Raw genomic sequence first — 12,900 nt, 5'->3', positions numbered from 1 at the left:
GGGGTAAGGAAGGATCATATGGTGGCGAATGGTGAAGAGAAGCTTGTGATTGTGGTGGTTCGAGGTTATGTTGAAAGGATGGTTTATATGCACGGGGTGGGACTTGTTGGTAGTTACAAGTTTGTCCACCATAACTTTCAACTGGGTATGCACTGTAGAATGGTCTTTGTCCAGGATATCTCGGAGGGTGTTGCTGCCAAAAGGGTTGATTAGATCCTCTTGGTTCCATCCATCCTTGATTGGTCTGACCTTGATGCACATTTCTGCTGTAACTTCTATTTCCTTTAACAATATTAGAACCAAACTCAAAGCGAGAGGGGTGAGAGTTCATAGTAGCAAATAAAGATAAAAAAGAAAAACAAAAATAAATAAACAAGCAAAAGAAAAATATTTACAATAACCAATAATAAGGCACACGTTAGCAGTTCCCCGGCAACGGCACCATTTTGATGAGAGAACTTTTGCGTGGTCTAGAAATTTGCGGATAAATCCTCGTTGCAAGTATAGTTTCTAAACCTTCAAAGGTCCTTTCATACAAACGTTTTGGGTGTCACAAGTAACAAACCCCTTAAAAATTGTTAACCGAGTATTCAAACCTCGGGTTGTCTTCTCAAGGAACTGCGAGGAAGTGTGTTCTTATTATTGGCTATAAAGGTTGTAATTGGGGTTTAGAAGATGAGAAGCAAGTAATTTAAATGACAAGTAAAGTAAATGGCAATTAAAATAAATAAATACTGCAAAGCAAACTTTTGGCAAGGTAAGAGAAGTCGGAGGTCCAACGTAGTTATCTCTCTCAACTATAATGAAAGTTGAATCTAAACTCCACTTGGTCAACCTTTACTAGGGCAAAGGAAAGTCAGGGGACTAATTAAATTGACCTTTGAATCCTATTTATTTCCTAAGAAAAGGTTGGGATTGCTTAAGTTCAGCTCAATTAGCAAGATAACGATTATCAATTATGTTGAGTTTAATAACTGTTGAGTTACTAAATTCTTAACCAGAACCAAAAGGGGAAAAAGTAAAATTGCTGGAATAATAAAAATATCCTTAGATAGGAAGCAATGGTGACTTAAATCAAAGAGAACAATCATAAACTGAAAATACCTCAATTATCATTAATTCAAATAACTGTCTGTAACACGGAATAATTCGTAAATCAAATTATAATAATCAATTCAAATGTTAGAATAAATAAATAAAAGTAAAATTAAATAAAAGAACATTAAACCTGGGATCTAGAGTTACTCTTAAAACAAGAAGAAATCCTAAATCCTAAAAGAGAGAGAGAGAAGATCTCCCTCTCAACTAAATCTAAATCATTGAAAAGTAAAATATGCCAGCTCTCTCTGAATGGATACATTCCTCCACTTTATAACCTCTAATCTATGCTTTCTGTACTTGGATCTGGGCCAAAAAGGGCTCCAGAAATCGCTGGGGGCGTATTCTGTAAATTCTTATACGTGGCCTCTGTCACGTGTCCGCGTGGGTCACGCGGTCGCGTCATCTGGAATTTTTCCTTTCCACGCGGTCGTGTCAGTCACGCGTCCGCGTCGTGGGTGTTCTACTCAAGGCGCGCGGTCGTGTCAGTCATGCGGCCGCGTCGCTGCTTCTTTGCTTCTGGCACGCGATCGCGTTGTCCATGCGATCGCGTGGATACCAGTTTCCTTAAAGCTCCGTTTTGCCTTCCCCTTCCATTTTTGTATGTTTTCTTTTTCATCCTTTAAGTCATTCAGCCTTAGGAAACCTGAAGCTACTCAACATACTAATCACGGCATCGAATGGAATTAAAGGTAATAATTAATTTTTAAAGCCTAGGAAACATGTTTTTCACAAAATGACATAATAAGGAAGGGAAAGTAAAACCATGCAATTAATGTGAATAAGTAGGTGAAGAGTTGAATAAATCACTCTAATTAAGCACAAAAGAACTCATGAAATATGGGTTTATCAAGGGTACTAATCGCGACAAAGCTTCGGCAAGAGTGGCCATGCAATTCTCTTGCTTCTTTTGAAATTCCCTTTGTTCTTGGATGAGGGCTTGAAAGCTAGGCTCTCCATAAGGGAAGTTAATTGGGGTGGAATGGTGGGGAAGGCTAGGTTGTCCCACTTGTGGTGGTAGGTAGATGGGTGAAGATGGAATTGGTGGTGGAAAAGGTAGAGGGGCTCGAGAGTATGATGGTTGTATCTCATGTCGAGGGTATGGAGTATGAGCATATGGATGGCCAAAACTGTAGTGAGGACATGTCCCACTAGGTGTGAGAGGGTGATAGAAATTAGGATCGTAGGGCCCTTGCAACGGTCCTTGTTTGCCAAGAGTTGACTGCTTGTGATCCTCCCTCAAATTGACATCCCATACCTTGAGGTGAACCAACGTCGGAATTGCCACCACCTACATGATAACAACTAGACTCCAAGCCAAAAGGGTGATAGTTCATGATGAATAGGAAAAATAAAATGCAACGATATCAACAAAAGCAATGAACAAATGAGTATATATGTTCTAATTATATCTACTAGTCTAGGCCTAAACAAACAAAAAGTGTTAGTTGCTATCAATACTAGGATAGAGGTGCCTCTTACTAATTAGTGCCACGTAGCAAACCAAAATCAAGTATTCACAATATTCACATATTTACAACAACCAAAATAGTAGCACTCATTGCACATAAAGTGAACTCCCCGGCAACAGCGCCAAAATTTGATGCGATGAGGGGTAACCAACTCACATGTGGGTTAGGAACTCGGTTATCCAAAGAAATGGATTTAACGTTGTAAGTATAGCCCTAACCCAAAAAATTGGCCCCTCAAATCAAATTGAAAATTCACAAGATATGTCACAAGCAAAACCAAATTAAAACCGAGAGTAATAGACTCCCGAGTCGTCTCCCTAGGAGCACTTTAGAACAATGAGTCTGCAATTCCGGTTGTAGTGATCAACGGGTCGTGAATGAAGAAATAAACATATAAAGCAATAAAAGAACATGCAAAATTGTAATGATTGAACTAATTAAGAAATTAAAGAACCGACTATGCAATATAAACAAGTAAAGTATAAAAGAAATCAACATCTAACGGTATAAAAGATTGAAAGCATAAAAAAGAGTCTTGGCTTGGAGTGAGCTAAGGGTCCTTTCCTTGTTGAAACCACAACTATGACAATTATGATGGATTAGTCTCACTTGATCAACCCTTACATCGAAAAGTAAGTTAAATGAGCATAAGTGTCCTTAACTCACAAATCCTAACTTGCTTGCTAATTACTTTAGCAACAAATTAGCGTTAGTGGGAACAAGAACAATTAACAACCCAAGAATTGAAACTAAATATTGGACATTCCAACTCTAGGAACCCAATTGCTCACTTTACCCAAGCCAAGAACAAAAAATTTAGCCTAAAACCATGTTTGACATTTTGTCAAACACTTGGTGGGCAAAAAGCTTAAACATGAGGAAAATGAGTAAAGGCTTGAAACTAAAAGCAACAATTGATCTCAATTAACAAGAATAACACAAGAAAGCATGTAATAAACATCAAACATCAAATTCATCAACAAGAAATTTAAATTGTAAGAGAGAAGCAAAATTGAATTATAACTTGAATTAGAAGAAAGAGTAATGACAATGTAACTATAAAGAGTAATAACAAAATAATACTTACAATGAAAGCTTACAAAATCCAAGATCAAAAATGGAAATTGCACTTGAATATAAAACCCTAATATAAACCCTAATAGAGATGATGAAAATCTTAGAGAAAAAAAACTAACTAAAGCTTCCAACTACTACTCCTAAACTATCCTAAATGATATGCTATGTTATGTCTTCATTTCCCCCTCCAATATGAGCTAGAAGACTTCAGAAATGGGCCTCTAAAGCCCCAAATCATGAGGCACATTTTATTTTAATAAAGTCATGTGCGGACACCTGTGCGGACACACAGATGCGTCCGTCCGCACACTTCGGCGAAAATCCCAACCTGTGCGTACGTACAAGCAGCTGTGCGTGCGCACACTAGGCGATGCTGGGACGGATACGCGACGTGCTCAAAGCACTCCACGCACTTTGCTTGGGTGGCTGTGCATACGCACAGGTAGCCGTGCGCACGCACACGTCTCTGAGCTCATCTCCTTTGATTTCTCTTGCTTTCTCCACTTTGCATGCTCTTCTTCTATTTTCTCCAATCCATTCCTACCTTATATACCTAAAAGCACTCACCAACAACATCAAGGTATCGAATAAAAGGAAAATGGAATAAAATAGATTCAATTAGGTATAAAAGAACATATTTTCATGATCAAGCACAATTTGGAAGGAAAGTTCAAAAGCATGCTATTCAAGGGAATAAGTGTGAGTTTATGTGATGAAAATCCATTCAATTCTAACCAAAAATCATCATCAAATATGGACTCATCAGCTACATATCCTAGACATTGACCACAAACACATGATGATTATGAAGAGTTAATCTTACTTAGTCAACCTTACATCAAAGATAAGTCAAATAGGCATAGTTAATTTCAATCCCTAAGTCCTATGTCAAAACTAAAGGGTCACATAGAGTTAAGGGAAACCAAATCAACTAACTACTCTAATATATCAAACAAGAATGGACATCAATGACTCAAGGATCACCAAAGTCAACAATTTCAAGCCAAGAGTGGAGAAAAACTAAGTAAAGACTAAGCCAAGCATTTTATCAAACACTTGGTGTGCATGAAAATAAAATAATATTAAAATGTATTAAAATAACTTCTAAAGCTACCAAAGCAAGAAAATAACAATAACAAATAAAGAAAACAATAAATGACATGGAAAGATAAATTTGCATTAATTGAAAGTAAAATGTAACAAGAGTGTCACAAAATATAAATTGACAAAATAAAGGAAATAACAAGAGAAATGAAGAAGAACAAGAAGCAATAACAATAAATGACAAGTAAAAGTAAATAGAAACAAGAATTAAAAGTAGAAATTACAAGAAATTAAACTAAAGAACCCTAATTCTAAAGAGAAGGGGGAGCTTCTCTCTCTAGAAACTAAGAGAAAACATCATAAAAATAAAACCTAATTGCCCCCCTTCATCCTTCTTCAATTTGGCCTTAAATAGCTTCAAAAAAATGAGTTGGATTGGGTTTTGGGGATCCAAAAATCGCTGCGAGCGAGTTGCAATTAATGAGGTCATGTGCAGGGACCTGTGCGGACGCACAGATGTGTGCGTCCGCACACATGCTGAATCCTGACTTGTGCGTATGCACAAGTACCTGTGCGTATACACACTTAGACTTATGTCCATTATAGCAAATTGTATATCATTTTGAAGCCCCGGACGTTAGCTTTCCAATGCCGCTGGAACCGCCTCATTTGAACCTCTGTTGCTCAAGTTATGACCAATTTAGTACAGAGAGGTAAGGGCTAGGAGCTTTCTAAATCCTTCATTTCTTGAATTCTTCCCTTTTGCATGCTCTTTTCCTCACTTCTTCAATCCATACTTTCCTTGGAAACCTGAAAATGACTTAACAAATACATCAAGACACCAAATGGGATTAAAGTGAATAAAATTGACTAAATTAAGCACAAAAGAGCTTGTTTTAACTTTCAAGCACAATTTAGGAAGAAATCTCAGAAGCATGCTATTTAGGTGAATAAATGTGGGTTTATGTGATGGAATCAACTCAAATCAAACTAAAATATATCGTAAAATATGGATTCATCAATTCTCCCACACTTAAACCAAGTATGTCCTCATGCTAAACCAATCAAAGGAGATGAATGAAGGGGTAATTATTAATGCAACTACCTACATGCATGTAACTATACTAAATGCTATCTATATATATCTACACTATGATTCCTATTGAGTTTGGCAAAAACAAACAAAAGAATATCAATCAATCCAAAGTAGGAACTTAGGGCCAAGACAAGGAAAATATAGCAATATGATCAATGTCCAAAGATTGATTTGAAATTTTCAAAATTAAGTTCAACAACTTGCAAAAAGATACAAAATAAGCAATGGAAATATAGAATTGAGCAATTGAAACCCTCACCGGATGTGTTTACACTCTAATCGCTCAGTGTGTAGGTTTTAATCACTCATTCCTCCTTTAATCATGTTTTTCAAAGATTTGCAAGTCATCTAACAATCAACTAATACTTGATGAATGAACGCAAATATCATGAGGACTTTTGTGGGTTGTAATGGGCTTAGGTAAGGGTAGGATTAATATGGTTAAGTGGGCTAATAGATTGGATCTTTGATTAGCTCAAGTATCCCACCTAATCCTATATATCATCCTATATACATAACAAAGCAATCCTAATTACCCATTTATTCTCTTTCTTACATTCACTCATGCATACTCTTTCCAATTCAACTACATATGCATCTCTTATTTACATTCTTATTATCATTTCTCTTTCTTTTCTTTTCTCTTTTTCTTTTTTTTTCTTTTTTTTCTTTTTTTTTTCCTTTCTTTTCTTTTCTTATTATCAACAAAAAGAGATGCATATGTTTTAACCAATAGATGCATGAGTAGTTACCCATTTTGCCATATTTTCAATGGACACCCAAAGCTAACTAACTACCAATGTTTTTCACAAATTCCCTCCACACTTGATTAACACACACACTCAAACCCAAGCTAATCAAAGATACAATCAATGGACATAATGATTTTTTACTTAGGGTGAATGATGTGCTTATAATGAGAACAAAGGGGAATTAAAGGCTCAAAAAGTGGTTTACAAAGATAGATGCAAGGGTTGGCCATATGGGTTAGTGAGCTATACAAAGATGGCCTCAATCATACTAAATGCAATCCAAAACAACAAATATAGGACATATAGACTAAAGCAAATCTAAGATCACAATCATAAAAGGAGTTTATCACACAAGAACAAAAAATTGTGGTTGAAAATGTGCAACCACACAATTAAAGCTCAAATCTCACTTGGTATTTGTTCAAGCTCTTTTCTATGTTCCATAAAAAGATACTTCAAGCAAGTTCAAAAACAAGTTTCAAATCTAATCAATGGAATGCTGATGAGCGGATAATTTATACGCTTTTTGGCATTATTTTTAGGTAGTTTTTAATATATTTTTACTAGTTTTTAAATAAAAATCACATTTCTGGACTTTACTATGAGTTTGTGTGTTTTTCTATGATTTCAGGTATTTTCTGGCTGAAATTGAGGGACCTGAGCAAAAATCTGATTCAGAGGCTGAAAAAGAACTGCAGATGCTGTTGGATTCTGACCTTCCTGCACTCGAAGCGGATTTTCTGGAGCTACAGAAGCCCAAATGACGCGCTCTTAATTGGGTTGGAAAGTAGACATTCTGGGCTTTCCAGCAATATATAATAGTCCATACTTTGCCCGAGATTTGATGGCCCAGACCGGTGTTCCAAGTCAGCATAAAAATTCTGGCGTCAAAACGCCAGAACTGGTATAAAAGCTGGAGTTAAACGCCCAAACTGGCACAAAAGCTGGCGTTTGACACCAAGAAAAGTCTCTACATGTGAAAGCTTCAATGCTCAGCCCAAGCACACACCAAGTGGGCCCGGAAGAAGATTTCTGCATTAATTACCTATTTTTGTAAACCCTAGGCTACTAGTTTTCTATAAATAGGACCTTTTGCTATTGTATTTTATATACTTTTCAGATACTTTTCATATACTTTTGATCTTGGAATACTTTTCATCTTTGGGAGGCTGGCCATTCGGCCATGCCTAGACCCTTTTGTTCTTATGTATTTTCAATGGTGGAGTTTCTATACACCATAGATTAAGGTGTGGAGCTCTGTTGTTCCTCATGAATTAATGCAAAGTACTATTGTTTTTCTATTCAACTCAAGCCTATTTCTTCTCCAAGATATTCATTTGTACTCAAGAACATGATGAATGTGATGATTATGTGACACTCATCACCATTCTCACCTATGAACGCGTGCCTGACAACCACTTCCGTTCTACATGCAAACAAGCTTGAATGTGCATCTCTGGGGTTTCTAATCTAAGATTAGAACATTCGTGGTATAGGCTAGAATTATTGGCAGCCATTCTTGAGATCCGGAAAGTCTAAACCTTGTCTGTGGTATTCCGAGTAGGATCTAGGAAGGGATGACTGTGACGAGCTTCAAACTCGCGAGTGTTGGGCGTAGTGACAGACGCAAAAGGATCAATGGATCCTATTCCAACATGATCGAGAACCGACAGATGATTAGCCGTGCGGTGACAGTGCATTTGGACCATTTTCACTGAGAGGAAGGGAGGTAGCCATTGACAACGGTGAAACCCAACATACAACTTACTATGGAAAGGAGTATGAATGATTGGATGAAGACAATAGGAAAGCAGAAGTTCAGGAGGAACAAAGCATCTTCATACGCTTATCTGAAATTCTCACCAATGAATTACATAAGTATCTCTATTCTATTTTATATTTTATTCATCTTTTAATTATCAATTCTCCATAACCATATGAATCCGCCTGACTGAGATTTACAAGATGACCATAGCTTGCTTCAAGTCGACAATCTCTGTGGGATCGACCCTTACTCACGTAAGGTTTATTACTTGGACGACCCAGTGCACTTGCTGGTTAGTTGTGCGGAGTTGTGACAAAGAGTTGAGATTACAATTGTGCGTACCAAGTTGTTGGCACCATTGATGACCATAATTTCGTGCACCAAGTTTATGGCGCCATTGCCGAGGATTGTTCGAGTTTGGACAACTGACAGTTCATCTTGTTGCTCAGATTAGGTAATTTTATTTTATGTTTAAGCTTTTTACTTTTTATTTTCGAAAAAAAAAGAAAAAAATAATATTTCTATTCTGTTCTTCAAAGTTTTTAAGAATGAATTCTAGAGTTTCATGATGATCTGTTGAAGTCTGGCTAGTTGTGAAACCATGTCTAAACTTTTGGACTGAGGTTTCAACTTATCATCACAAGAGCTTGTTGATTTCTATCAATTTTGCTATTGAAAGTAATGATCTGCTAAAGCTTGGATGGCCATTGGCCATGTCTCGTGTTTTTGACCGAAGCTTTCATTGAAGGCTTGGCTGGCTAGTAAGCCATGTCTAATTCCAAGACTGGAGTTTTAGACTAACATTGCATGATTCCTGGAATTCTCATTAAAAATTTTGAATTCCTTACTTTCTCTTTTTCCAATTAATTTTCGAAAAAAATTACAAAAAAATTATAAAATTATAAAACCAAAAATATTTTGTGTTTCTTGTTTGAGTCTAATGTCAATTTTTAAGTTTGGTGTCAATTGCATGTCTTTATTCTTCTTGCATTTTTCGAATATATGCATTGTGTTCTTCATTAATCTTCAAGTTGTTCTTGATGATTTCCTTGCTCTGATCTTTAAATTCTCTTGTTTTGTGTGTTTTGTTGTTTTTCATATGCATTCTCAATTTGTCAATGTCTCTAATATAAAAATTTCTAAGTTTGGTGTCTTGCATGCATTGTTTATTTGATCTTAGTTTTCCATGATTAGTTGTATTTTGATTGTTTGTCATCATTGAAAAATTCAAAAAAAAAATTTCAAATTATGTCTTTTCAAGTCAATAATACAGAGAATTGAAGATTCAGAACATTCAGCAGAGGAATTAAACAGAAAAAGCTGGGCGTTCAAAACGCCCAGTGAGGAAGGAAAACTGGAGTTTAAACGCCCAAAATGGTAGTATTTTGGGCGTTAAACGCCAGAATGGATACCATTCTGGGCGTTTAATGCCAGGATGGCACAGGAGGGAAGATTTTGTTTTCAATTCAAATCTTTTTCAAATTTTCATAATTTTTCAAAATAAAATCTTTTTCAAATCATATATTTTCAATCATATCTTTTCAAAATCAAATCCTTTCCATTTTTTTTACTATTTTCGAAGATCCTTGCTACAATTAATGATTTAATTCAAGATTTTCAAGTTGTTACTTGCCTATTAAAAAAGGATCAAATTTTAAATTCTAGAATCATGTCTTTTAATTTCTTGTTAGTCAAGTAATCAACTTTAATTTTAAAAATTCCTTTTTTAAATTGATTTTCAATCATATCTTCTCAATCATATCTTCTCAATCACATCTTTTTCAAAATAATTTTCAATCATATCTTTTTTATTTCTAATTTCAAAATCTTTTTCAAAATCACTTAACTACTTTCTCAATTTTAATTTTCGAAAATGATCAATCAATTTTTTTCAAAATTTCTTTAATTATTTCAAAATCTTTTTAAATTTAATTTCGAAAATTCTTCCCCTCTTCTCACGTCCTTCTATTTAAGGACTAACACTCCTCCACTATCAGCAATTCGGACTCTCTCTCTATAAGTTTGAATTCTCAGTTCTACTTTCTCCTTCTATTCTTCTTTTCCTCTGACACCTCAAGAATCTCTATACTGTGACATAGAAGATTCCATACTTTCTTCTCCTCTCTTCATATGAGCAGGAGCAAGGACAAAGGCATTCTTGTTAAAGCTGATCCTGAACCTGAAAAGACCTTGAAGAGAAAGCTAAGAGAAGCTAAAGCACAACTCTTTGTAGAGGACCTAACAGAAATTTTCAAACAAGAAGAAGACATGGCAGCCAAAAATAACAATAATGCCAATAATGCAAAGAAAGTGCTTGGTGACTTTACTGCACCTACTCCCGACTTCTATGGGAGAAGCATCTCTATCCCTGCCATTGGACCAAACAACTTTGAGCTGAAGCCTCAATTAGTTTCTCTAATGCAACAGAATTGCAAGTTTCATGGACTTCCATTGGAAGATCCTCATCAGTTCTTAGTTGAATTCTTGTAAATCTGTGACACTGTCAAGACCAATGGGGTTGACCCTGAGGTCTACAGACTTATGCTCTTCCCTTTTGCTGTAAGAGACAGAGCTAGGATATGGTTGGATTCACAACCTAAGGAAAGCCTGAACTCTTGGAAAAAGCTGGTCAGTGCTTTTCTGGCCAAATTTTTTCCACTTCAAAAATTGAGTAAGCTTAGAGTGGAAGTCCAGACCTTCGGATAGAAGGAAGGTGAATCCCTCTATGAAGCTTGGGAAAGATACAAACAATTGATCAGAAGGTGTCCTTCTGACATGCTTTCTAAATGGAGCATCATAGGTATCTTCTATGATGGTCTGTCTAAACTGTCCAAGATATCATTGGACAGCTCTGCTGGAGGATCTCTTCATCTGAAGAAGATGCCTGCAGAAGCTCAGGAACTCATTGAAATGGTTGTAAATAACCAATTCATGTACACTTCTGAAAGGAATCCTGTGAATAATGGAACAAATCAGAAGAAAGGAGTTCTTGAAATTGATACTCTGAATGCCATATTGGCTCAGAACAAAATATTGACTCAGCAAGTCAATATGATTTCTCAGAGTCTGTCTGGCATGCAAGCAGCAACAGGTAGTACCAAAGAAGCTTCATCTGAAGAAGAAGCTTATGATCCTGAGAATCCAGCAATGGAAGAGGTGAATTACATGGGAGAACCCTATAGAAACATCTATAATCCTTCATGGAGAAATCATCCAAATCTCTCATGGAAGGACCAACAGAGGCCTCAACAAGGCTTCAATAACAGCAATGGTGGAAGAAACAGGTTTAGCAATAGCAAGCCTTTTCCATCATCTTATCAGCAATAGACAGAGAATTCTAAGCAGAGCCACTCTAACTTAGTAACCATAGTCTCTGATCTAATTAAAACCACTCAAAGTTTCATGACTGAAACAAGGTCCTCCATTAGAAACTTGAAGGCACAAGTGGGTCAGCTGAGTAAGAAAGTTACTGAACTCCCTGCTAGTACTCTCCCAAGCAATACAGAAGAGAATCCAAAGAGAGAATGCAAGGCTATAAACACGTCCCACATGGCCGAATGCATAGAGGAGGGAAAGGCAGTGATTTCCACTGAGGAAGACCTCAATGGATGTCCACTGGCCTCCAAGGGGTTCCCTAATGAGGAACCATGAGAATCTGAGGCTCATACAGAGACCATAGAGATTCCATTAAATTTACTTCTGCCATTCATGAGCTCTGATGAGTATTCTTCCTCTGAAGAGGATGAAGATGTTACTGAAGAGCAAGTTGCTAAGTACTGATGAGCGGATAATTTATACGCTTTTTGGCATTGTTTTTAGTATGTTTTTAGTAGAATCTAATTACTTTTAGGGATATTTTCATTAGTTTTTATGTTAAATTTACATTTCTGGACTTTACTATGAGTTTGTGTGTTTTTCTATGATTTCAGGTATTTTCTGACTGAAATTGAGGGACTTAAGCAAAAATCAGATTCAGAGGTTGAAGAAGGACTGCTGATGCTGTTGGATTCTGACCTCCCTGCACTCAAAGTGGATTTTCTGGAGTTACAGAACTCAAAATGGCGCGCTTCCAATTGCGTTGAAAAGTAGACATTCAGGGCTTTCCAGAAATATATAATAGTCCATACTTTGGCCGAGTTTAGATGACGTAAAAGGGCGTTGAACGCCAGTTCTACGCTGCTCTCTAGAGTTAAACGCCAGAAACACGTCACAAGCCAGAGTTGATCGCCAGAAATACGTTACAAACTGGCGTTCAACTCCAAGATTGACCTCTACACGTGTAACACTCAAGCTCAGCCCAAGCACACACCAAGTGGGCCCCGGAAGTGGATTTATGCATCAATTACTTACTTCTGTAAACCCTAGTAACTAGTTTAGTATAAATAGGACTTTTTACTATTGTATTAGATCATCTTGGGACGTCTGGTTCTTAGATCAGAGGGGGCTGGCCATTCAGCCATACCTGGACCTTTCACTTATGTATTTTTAACGGTAGAGTTTCTGCACTCCATAGATTAAGGTGTGGAGCTCTGCTGTTCCTCAAAGATTAATGCAAAGTACTACTGTTTTTCTATTCAATTCAACTTATTCCGCTTC

This window comes from Arachis ipaensis, chromosome B07 (genome assembly GCF_000816755.2).
Source record: "Arachis ipaensis cultivar K30076 chromosome B07, Araip1.1, whole genome shotgun sequence".
NCBI lineage: Eukaryota > Viridiplantae > Streptophyta > Magnoliopsida > Fabales > Fabaceae > Arachis > Arachis ipaensis.
This window is presented reverse-complemented; position numbering follows the sequence as displayed.